Here is an 8,036-nt window from a genome sequence, read left to right as displayed (position 1 = left end):
CATTCAGAGCATTACTAATACTGGACCACATATAACTGGGATTCATAATGCAAACTAAGCTCAATAAATGATGGGAAACGATTCAGCAAAATAACATAAACATATGGTAGTCTTTTTTTTTTTTTTAAGGTATTTTTAGTGCAATGCAGAAATTTCATGCCCTGTGAGGTTACTGTGTTAATCATTCAGTAACAAACCTAAAATGCCTAAAAATGTTTTGTTTGTTTTATTTTCCCGGTAATCATTTGCAGGAATCAATTGCACAAACAAAATATGTTGCATTTCATCATGTCCTATCAGAGTCTTCTCATCTCGAGTCAACAAAAAACTTAAAAAATAGCTCCAAAAGATGTGGATTATCAGTTTTAAAAATTGGAAACTATCCTGAGATTCTCTTGGCGTGCGTAAATATAATAGTTTGGACTACACTTCAGCACATGCAGACAATGGATGGCCCTGTAAGGTTGGAAATAGCTGCCAAAAAAGACTGATAAACAAACAACGAAGAGTCTGACCAGTTCAAACTAAATCTAAAGGTTGAGTAACGCAGGATTTTCCCCTCATTTCACAACATCTTTACGTTACTCATGATACTTCTTTTGAGAACTCTTGCACTGATTTGTGACCAGAAAACTGTTCCGATCATGAATCAGCAGGTGGGACGTGTTGGCCGGAAGGTAAACAAAAATCGAGGACAAAAATGTGTTTCCACCCTTCGTGTATTATTCTCAGTGTTTTGCAATTTTTTTTTTTCCAGCAGAAACCTTGATTGAAGACTTATGAGAAAACCACACAGTTATCTGTGTTGCCTTTCCTGTATAGCATTGATCAGGGCAATTTGATGCTCCAGAGTGGAACTACTTCTGTTGAATGTTTGAGGACAGTGAGAGCTGCGTGCTTTGCGGCCGACCTCCCCCCTCCATCAGAGAGATGTGGACTAATGTTCGACTGATTCGGCTTCTTTTTTTTTTTCGCCCGTTAGCTTGAAAAAAGCTTCAGGCATAATATATTCCACCATGGATCACGCAAACTAAAGCTTAAAAGTCACAGTTTCATTTAAATGTACCTTATGTGTCGGCTCTACTGTCAATTCAAATTAAACATCGGGGAGATTAACTTATTTTAAACTTTACAAACATCTTTTTCTTAAATAGTACACACGGGTAACATTAAACCTTTCTCTGAACATGTCTGTCATTTATGTGGCAGACTAGACTTCCTGTGCTCTGAAAGGAGTTGCATTGCTGAGGTCATTAACTATTACGAGACAGACAACAGGTTGTTACCGAGCTTAAATATGATTCAAAGATCTCTACATAAAGTGCTAGCTTGTGCAGTTCAACCCATTTCAAATAAATCTACTTAGCAAATACTTGTGTCCCCCTTTTTGTCCATTTATGGATGGTAAAAATAAGGAATCTTTGTGGTTTATTATTTATAGTTCTGTCTGTTGGTATGGCATTAAACTGACTAAAATGAAGTTTCCTTTGTGGATAATAGAGACCATCTAATCTAATCTATACAGATGCACTCCCATGAAGGCACAGCTGTTTCAGGAGTTGCTCTGCAGCGACCTCCTGAGGAACTAGAAAAGTGTTGCTGCACACAGACGCTGCTAGAAATACGATTTGATTATAAACTGGAGGTCCAAAGCAGAGTTATTTCACTGCTTTTCACACAAAATAGTTCATTCTATATGTAAATAAGTATCAGCAACAATACGGATACATGAATCATTTCTGTTTAGATGAGCAAGTGTTCCTTGCATTTCTTTTGGGAAGTCAATCAGCGGGGAGGAGAGACGAGCACGCAGATCTACACAGTAGAGGTTAAAACAGATGGCGCTGAATATTCAAATTGCGTCAACAAAGATTTGTTTGGGTCTTCGACTCGAGACGGTGCATCTGTTCGGTGTTCATTCGGATGTAGTTATAGGAATTACTTACTGAACACACGAAGACAGAAAGCATATGACAACCAAATCTGTACAGCTTTCTAAATTCACTCAGGATTCAGCACATTTGTCAATACGACTGTCATTCACTGACAAGATCAACACACAAGGAAATGATACAAGATGGGTTGCACGTTGTATAAACTGTGGCTTTGATGTGTCACTGCCTGTTTTTAATACTAATTTACTACATATTTAATACTTACAAAATTTTTTTTCAAAGATGTGAAGCTATTATTCCATTTTGTTTTACAGTTGTGAACTTCTTTTTCTGTGTGGATTGCAGCTTGGGTGAATAGTATCCACAGCGCAATCAATAATCTACTTTATTTAGTCTTTACTGCATATTATATATTAAGTAAACTTCATTTTGTCAATGAAAAAATAGTGTGGGGAAAAACAAAACAAAAGAAAAACCTCCAAAAACAGCAACAACAAAAAATATCGTTCAAATTTTTCAATTAGAGAATTATAATAGTCGATTAAGCATTTGTCATCTACAGGGTGCCTTAATCAGTTATATATATATATATATATATATATATATATATATATATATATATATAGTTATATATTTACAATAAAGTACATGCACATTTTTTTTGTACAGTTGGTGGAACAAGACAAGCAGTGTGATTCACATTTTATTTGTTTTCAACAGTAAGTCTTCAGTGCATTATTATAGACACGCCCGTCTACTACAGCAAAACGTGAGATGGCTTCGCTTGGCGATGTCACGCTCAGTCACCCCTGAGGGCTTCTCCGTCGTTTGTAAATGAGGTGGTTGAAACAAATGCATAATCTTGAGGATCTTGATGTTGGATAAGCCTAAACCATAAGTATGAATAATGAGATCATTATGTTTTGTGGGTCAGTCTTAAATTCCCTCTGGACCTCCCACACGGACTCACTGGGCTTCACTGTATGAATGGTGGCTCTTACTGTGGGCCTGCAGAGACGGTGCACTGGCTAAAAATATCCACCTGCAGTATATATGGATTATTAAAGCGCCATGTGTCCCACATGTACAAACCAAAAATACATTTAAAAACTGCAGGACTGTTCACAAACCAAAAACGTATTTTAAACGTGTGAAGAAAAGGAAAATGAATTAAGATCCACAATATCACTGTTTAATCACAGAAGTAATCCAAACAATTTTCAAATACTGACTCTAAAACAATATTTATTTATTTTTTTAGAGAACAGTGCTTTTGTTTGCGCCCCTTCTTTACTTCTCCACTAGAGGGCAGAAGCGATCCACAAGGATGCCAGAACAGCAAACTGAAGAGGAAATGTGGAAAAAAACACAACCAAATAAACTAAATAAATAAATAAAACACAGGAATCCAATGGAATATTTTAAAGTACAGATTTTCTATTATTACTGCATGGTCGGAGAGGAACAAAAATGGACACCAGCTGGTTTTATTACTTGCAGTAACCTTATCATTGACCTGAAGTTTCCTGCTCTGGTTGGTTTTTTGTTGCACATGAAGGAGAAAAAATATGCAAAATGACATAAAGGGAAAGCGATTCCTGCTTTCTGACCTTTACACTGTGTAGGTATTTTGAGGGGGAACATTTCCTATTCTCTGTTTCAGCCCTCTGCATCACACTCATTTAAGTTCCATAAATTTACGTTGGTGGAAAGATGGAGCACTAAAATTTGAGAGAATTTGGGCTTTTTTCTGACAACATGCACTCAAATCTATACAGCATGTACAGCAAAAGAGGTTTCACTCCTGTAGAAATTTCACATCTGGATTTAGTAAGCATTTATTAACTATATTTACAGGCTTTACAGCATTTTCATCAGCAAAATAAGGAATTCGAGTTCCTAAATTAATAAATTAGTCAAATATACAAGATTTTCAAGTGTTAGGAGTATAAATAATTAATATGACACAATTCATTTAAGAATTATCTCATAAATAATTCTGCTACTTTTTTAGTTGTGGCAATTTTAACTCTTTTTTCTCTTTCTTCTAAATGAATGAAGAGATTTTTCAGAGCTGGTCAGATGTCTGTATCTGCAAACATCGTTAATGCTCTTGGCTGATCTGTGTGTGGTTGTTGCCGGAGCAGTTAGCATGTTAAGGATGAGATAATCTGAGCTTGTTTATTCAACAGGATGAGCATGAATGTTTGAGCCCGCAGCAAACAAACAGCCAAGAATTTCAGCTTAATGCTAATGACATAAGCAGTAACAATTATTTTATAAGTTAATGAGCTGGGTGTTTTTTTAGCCGAGCGGGTGATTTCCTTTTTCCAGCACTGCAAAGGCTGATGTGTGAAAATGACAGATTGTCAAGATAAGCGTACTCTTAGCTGTCGTTGCCTTTCTGCAGAGTCGATACTCATTTATGTTCCAGAGCTTCTCCGACTTTGATCCTTGTGTTTTTTTTTTACAGCAGACTGTCAAGAAAAAAAAAAAGCTCCCTGTTAAAACACATGGCTGACCAACTCAAATCCAGTATATCTTCTTTTTTTTTTTTTTTTCTGCAGCTGAGCCTCCTGCAGCTCTTTGCTCACAAAGGAATAATGAATGATTCAGAGTGATGAAACAGGAGGTCGCTGCAGAGTTCAAGCCCTTGTTTCAAAAAGCTCAAGCTTGGCCCGTCAGTGCACTGGCAACGTTACTTATGCAAAACGTGTAGATTGACAAAGCAGACGAGGCAGGTCTGACATCTGAAGGGGGCGATGAGACACGTCAATAAAAACTGTGGGTGTCAAATAATGTATTAAAAGAATGACTGCATCGCAAATACGTGTTGAGGAGTTGCTCTTCTTCTGCCTGCAGGCTTGACTCCGTGGCAGGGTTTGACTAATGTTGCTGATAAACAGGCCGTGATATTGACTTCTCATTTATGCATGTACGACCGGGGTTGAAGAGGGAGGTCATGTCATGAAGTACAAAGAGTGATAAAGTCCCAAGATGGAAGGAGGTCAGAGGCGGTAGGATGCAACCAACAATACTTATTTTAACCTAAACTACGTGTTTTTTGTGTCTAACCCCGAACCAAATTGTGACCTTGTCATATTTAACCTAAACCGTGCCATCTTAATTTATCACGCCCAGGTGAGGCAAAACCATAGACTGTAGATAAAAGTGGATGTAGCTTCCGGGTCTGAAAAATGAGGCCGATGCGGAAGTGTCTTAAACTGCAGTACAATCGAGGACCACTAGGGGTTGGCTACAAAAAGCATCTGGCCCCATAGACTCACCTTCAACTTCTCTCATGAAATACAAAGTCAATAAATGTTTTCCACGAGTCATTATGGTGTCATTAGATAAAGTCACTCCTTCTTATTACTTTTCTTCCAGTCGTTCTGAAAATAATCCGTCATTAATTAGATATTAGGCCCCCAAAAAGCTGTGTTTTTTTGGGGGGCAGGGGGGCTGTCTGTTTGATTGACAGGCTCCTGGCTCCAAACTGCTCCGAACTAGCAAGATGGCGACGGTCAAAATCTGAACTCAAGGCTGGCGTCATTGCCGAGCGCCGCTTGGGCAAAACGTGACACTGACACGGTGTCAAACACACGGCCCGCGGGCCGGATCCGGGCAGGGGGGGGTCCAGCTCGGCCCGCCGGATGACTTTGCTAAGTGTGAAAATTACAGAAAGACATAAATTGCATTTCTATGAGAATATGGAGGTTTATGAGTATAAATGTTTTGTAATTTTTTTTTTTTTTTTTTTTTTTTTTAAATCGATCAAGTAATTGCTTCAAAAACAGCGTAAATGCGACGTCTGCTCCGGAGGCAGCAGCGCTCGCTGCTCGCTTTGTGACGCGGTTGACGTCAAATGCGTCACAAAGCGAGGGAATCTGCAGAGGAGAGCCCTGGCAGATAAACAGTGGGCTGATGTCTGAGTTTTTGGTCTTTATGTTTCTAGTTTATTATAGAAAGACCTTAAAATAGGGTTTATCATCCAAAAACCTTCACCAATGATTTAAATATAGAGAAGTATTGTCGTTATTATGCTATGATTTTACTGGTCTGGCCCACTTGAGATCAAAGTGGGCAGTATGTGGCCCCTTAACTAAAATGAGTTTGACACCCCTGACTTAAAGTATACATAAAGTACTCATTCTGGTGAGCTTTATTATGTAAAATATTATTAGCTTATTGTTCATTAACATGTAAGGAGCATTTTAATGTCAGCTGGTCAATGTGAATTTGATTTAAACTAATTTTTAATTAGTTTTCTACAAAAAAAAAAAAAAGTGCGAAGATTTTGGATTTGCTGCTTTTTACAAAACTCATGAAAGCAGCTAACCTTTTTTTTTTTAAATGTAATCTTACATAAATGGCCACTCCCCCCCACCACACACACACTTTCTCAGTTTTACAGCCTGTGACTAATCCACAAAAGTAGCTACTGCACTCACATACATGTAGTGATGTAAAAAGTACCGTATTCCTTTTGAAGTGTAGAGGAGAAAGTAAGAAATACTCAAAGTACAAGTACCTTAAACTGCAGGTCAAGAATGAATGTGCTTGGTTATATTCTAGCACTGCTGAAGGGTTGCAGTAAAGGGGAGCTGAAAAGCTCTACCATTCTTTTGGTGAAGTTTTCAGCATGGTCTGCGGGGGGTTTCAGCGGGTTTCCTACCTTGACGAGAACAAAAACTGCAGGAGAAACAGAATATTCCACGGGGTCAAGATGTTAAGAACTTGAATGCGGTCTAAAAATACAGGAAATATGTCCTCGAAATCCCATATCAGTCAAAACAGAGTCTGTATGTCTCTCTGTCTTTCTGCCCTGTCAGCAGAGGAGAAAGCTGAAAGTTGGCAGAGCTCACAGTTCTCAGTATACAGAAATAATTCAACAAATGCAGCATGTGCGGGCTGATGTAACCAAATGAACTTTATTCCCGAAGGCATACGTTGTGACAGACGGAAAAGAAATGCATTCTGATTTCCAAATGATCTGCAGCAACCTTCAACAGCCCAAATTGCCTGACCCACTGTTTCATTTGGGGGCTAAAACTCAAGGTCGGATGTTTTTTTTTTTTTGAGTAAATAATTGTAGCTCTGGGACTTGAGAAGAAAGTAATGGCTGCCTTACGGTTGGAGTAGGAGAACAGAAAGCCTGATACTTGCTAATGTAATGAGGTGACAGAAAGAAAAAAAGCGAAGTGGAAACCTTAGAGAGTGTGTAGAGAGGTGTTTTCAGTCAATCAGGATTTGACCGTATTGCTAAATATCTAACCATGCAAAGTTTGTGCCTTGTATTATGTAAAAATCTCCATATTACCAGTAAAAGATACAAATGTATGATACAAAAAAATTTGATGACATTTTATAGCTAAAAGGTCAAAGGTCAACTTCACTGCGACATCATTATGTCCTGCAAAAGCACTTTTCTGGCTTCTGGGAACTGCACCCCGTCCACCTCTAGCAAAATAACCTGACTGTGCCACAGAGGCCTGTCAATCAAACTGGCACGCCCCCAAATATACAGTTTTTTGAGGCCTAATATCCAAGTAATGTTGGGATTATTTTCAGATGGACTGCCAGAAATCTAATAAGAAGGAGAGACTTTAGCTAACGACACCAAAATAACATGTAGAAAAAATGTATTGACTTTGTATTTCACGAGAGACGTTGAATGGGAGTCCGTGGAGCCAGAGGCTTTTTGTAGTCAACCCCTAGTGGCCCTCGGTGGTATTTCAGCTTCAGGCACTTCGACATGGGCCCTAATTTTTCAGACCCCGAAACTACATCCACTTATATTTACAGTCTTTGTGTGTTCCTTGACGTCTCGTGACAGAGTGCACTTCAAAAATGATTAACCTGTTGTTTACTTAGTTTATTTATTTAAAAAAAAAAAAAAAAAAAAAAAAAAAAAAACATCCTTAACTAGACCAGTATTACTTTTACATAAGACAAGTGTGGACTGGGTTTGTTGGTATCAGCAATAGAGCAAAAAGCATAAATCTTTACATTAGAAGTCATCCAGTTTCCCCGCTTATCTTTCAAAAATATACATATTGCTCTGCTCTGTTTCAGCAGACTGCAAGTATATTCTAATTCAGCTGCCTTTTATCAGTGGCAGAGCAGTTGGCAGCATGACAC

Source organism: Embiotoca jacksoni, unplaced genomic scaffold (assembly GCF_022577435.1).
Source record: "Embiotoca jacksoni isolate LCO1_2020_lvr unplaced genomic scaffold, fEmbJac1.0.p SCAF_19, whole genome shotgun sequence".
In the NCBI taxonomy this organism is placed as follows: domain Eukaryota; kingdom Metazoa; phylum Chordata; class Actinopteri; family Embiotocidae; genus Embiotoca; species Embiotoca jacksoni.
The sequence above is the reverse complement of the archived record's forward strand: the minus strand, read 5'-3'. Positions refer to the sequence as shown.